This window comes from Sceloporus undulatus, chromosome 6 (assembly GCF_019175285.1).
Source record: "Sceloporus undulatus isolate JIND9_A2432 ecotype Alabama chromosome 6, SceUnd_v1.1, whole genome shotgun sequence".
Classification (NCBI taxonomy): Eukaryota; Metazoa; Chordata; class Lepidosauria; order Squamata; family Phrynosomatidae; genus Sceloporus; species Sceloporus undulatus.
The window spans coordinates 110230082-110233658 of record NC_056527.1 but is presented as its reverse complement, the minus strand read 5'-3'; positions in this window follow the sequence as shown (position 1 = coordinate 110233658).

Here is a 3577-nt window from a genome sequence, read left to right as displayed (position 1 = left end):
TACCCTCCAGTATTTCACAGATGAAAATTGGAATACAGTGGTGCCCCGGAATACGAAATGATCGCGTTACGAAATTTCCGGGGTACGAAAAAGTTAGATTGGAAAAAACTGTTCCGGGTTACGATATTTTTTTCGGGTTACGAAATTTATTTCGGCGCGAAATTCAAACGCAAAGCGCGGCTAGCGGCTTTCCAGCGCTAACGGAAAACCTTTTCGGGTTGCGAAATTATCGGGTTACGAACGGAACGGCGGAACGAATTAATTTCGTAACCCGAGGTAGCACTGTACATGTAACCAAGCACCATCAGTGTGGCTAGGCTAGTAAAGATATTAATGAGGAAGAGAAGACAAGTTACAAGAGGTTGCAACAGCCTGAGGACAATCCTATCCCTCCTCTGTTCTCTCCCTTGTGAGTTCAAACTACTTTTGAACTTTAAACTCCATTTGCAGCTATTGAAGTAATCTGAGGACAACAGGGAAGGTGGGAGGTGGAGAGATAAACTGGGACATTTTAAAAGCAGCTGAAAAAATGGAAGGACAGAGGATTAATTGGGACTGTCCCTACCAAACTGGGATGGTTGGTGGGTATGCATTTGGCCTGTCAATGCCAGTATTGCTTTTCTCAAACGTCCATCCCAGAGTCAGACCATCCCCGTTATTTTTCATCATAGGAAAAAAGAAAACAGAACTTTTCTTTGCCTTGGAAAATGTTGGTGTATGGCCTACATACCCACAGCCCAACTCCAATGACGGCAAGGAAATAGCAGCAGATGACAGCAATGTCTGCAGGGTTGCTGATGGTCCCTACTGTCGGTGCGTGGATTGGAGAATCCTGCTCCATGGTGCTTCCAACTGTGAATCTTCTATAGGGGTCAAAGCTGAGGAACCCTGTGGGCCAGCTCCTCAAGAGGGGAGGCATGCACACACTGGTGGGTTAATGACAAACTCAGTCATGACCAGTTGGATGTGTGATTAACTTGCAGCGTATGTGATGGGAAGGTTTAGGTGGGGAAAGGAGGAACAGAGGTGTCGGAGAGAGCAATTTCTGTTAATCCTAGATTAGGTTGACACTTCCTTATTAATGGCCTTTGCCTTTGAATGGCTGCATAATAATAATAATAATAAATAAAATAATAAAAACTTTATTTATAGCCCGCCTTTCCACAGATCAAGGCGGGTTACAATATGCAAAATACACAATTGCACAAGTATACAATGTCATAATAAAAACATCAATAAAACACATTAAAAGGTACAATTAACAATTAACAACATCCAATCCAGCTCAAAATGCAAAGCTGTAAAGGGAGAGCAGGAGTACAACTGGGACATTAGGGGAAAGCCTGCTGAAAAAGGAAGGTTTTTAGCCCCTTCCTGAATACGTCGAGGGAGTTGGCCAAGCGGAGCTTGCCGGGAAGCGAGACAGACATAATAGACAGACATCAATTCACAGAGCATTTCGATTCACTCCATGCTAAGAAGAGATGCTTTGATACTGCCACATGCTCACATGTTCTTCTCATGGTGTCACTTGAAGACCTTCATGTTAGGCACAGACTCAGTAAAAGATCTGGCAAATTCAAGTTTGAGTTATGCCTCATCACACTCCCTTCTGTCGAAACATAGGAAGCTCCCAGCCTGTTTGTTGTAATTGCGGCAGAGACACCCCTAAATACCCTCACAAGTCTTCCCCCTCACCAGTGGTTCTGTGGGTTTGGCTTTATTCTCAGGATCTACCACAGAAAGATTAAGACCTCAAGGTACCAACTGAGATTAAGATCTCAACGGGGCAAAATTAAGAGAGTGATTAGATCTTCGTCATGTTCTTCAGATCTCTATTATGAGCCCTGAGACCTAAGTGGGCACTTTCTTGCTGCACCAGTTACCATTGCTACGGGCATGTAATAAAAGATTTAGAGGATGATGCAAAAGAATTTACAAGATCCCAGCAGGCATAACCGTTTGTGCTCACATTAAAGGCTGGATAGATGAGAGAGTGGAAGGTGGTCAGTGCTTTCAGGACAGATCACACTCTCGCCTTTCACCAGGAGATGGTTCCTTTAAAAAAAAAAAAAAGGAGTTAAAGCACAGTACTTACATTGACCCATGGATAAATCGACTCAGTTTTTTGGGGTCAATTTTTTGACTAAAATGTCTAGACTTATACAAGAGTATACAGTAATTATTTATAGAGTATATGTATTCAAATGAGAATCTGTGAGCAACTGTAGTCGGTAGTTAATGCATAATGCTTAATGACATCACTAGACTGCTGCTTACTTTGTCTTTATTGTATACTAGTTACTATTATTTTAGAGATATTTTCATCATGTAATGTTGTTGTTTTAGATTGTACTCTGCTTGGCAGGTTTTTATTCTTTCCCCTCTTATTTTATTTGACCCTTACTATGTAAAGTGCTGTGCAAATTTGACAGCATTCTATACATAAATGTTAATCATAATAATAAATAATAGACATCACACTTAGATCCCAGGTTTTGGACCAGACACCTCAAGTCCTGGGATGATCCTGTCCTCATATCCCCAACAAGAACCCCCTCTCTCCAAATCTGAGATTTAAAGCAATACTAGGAATGAGAGACTTCCAAGAGACTCTGGCATGAATAGCCCTGTTCAGGTCTCTGATATGCATCCTACACTACACAAGTGTTACCACCAGGGGATGCTCAATGCTCATAAGGCTCAGTCAACACCACCAGCTATGTGCAACCATTCAGCTTAACTAAAACACTGGTGTATAATTACTTTAAAGTTGCTGTTCTATGTGCAAGCAGTCATAGATGTTTATCACACTATCTCTTAAAGAGCTACTATTCCAGTGTGACTCCTCTAGCAGCCTCCTGTTGCATGCTGGGATTGGCAGTTTTAAGGAGCTGAACTTCTCTGCCTGAGAATTCTAAATACCCCTCCTTAAAACTGCCAATCCCAGCATGCAACAGGAGGCAGCTAGAGGAGTCACACTGGAATAGTACCTCTTTAAGAGCATAGTGTGAGTGATATGAAAAGAAAGATCAGAAGGCAAAGAAGCCCTGAAGCATTTAAAACAGAGATGAGATAAATTACACTTAAAAAGAAAAGCTCTGGGGGACACTTGGAATTGTAGTCCTAAGTTTTCTGATTAAAAACATAAATTGTTAAAACCATGGAACAGAAAATCTGAAATAATGTCAGAAAAACAATGTACAGAGAAATATTGATGGTTCTCCCCCCCAAACAAACAAACAAACACACCAACAAAAACTTTGGAAATGTTTGCAATTGTTGGTGGAGCCAGAGTTTTTACATACGGGAAGTCCCATAGAGCAGGACAGCACAAAGATGAGAACCAGATTTTTGCCACAGTGCTACAAAGTGAAGATGCTGCTGGTTCAAAAACACATTATTCTTTTTGAAAGAAGAGAGAAAACTAGAGCGGGCTCCTGTACTTTTGCCTGGTTGCAATATCTGCTGAAGTTCCCTTTTCTGCACAACACTAAAAATGCAAAAGCACCTTCCAGTATCCAATCTGGCAATCCTACCATTTGTCTGAAGCCAATCTCCCCCTTCCTTGGAGGTT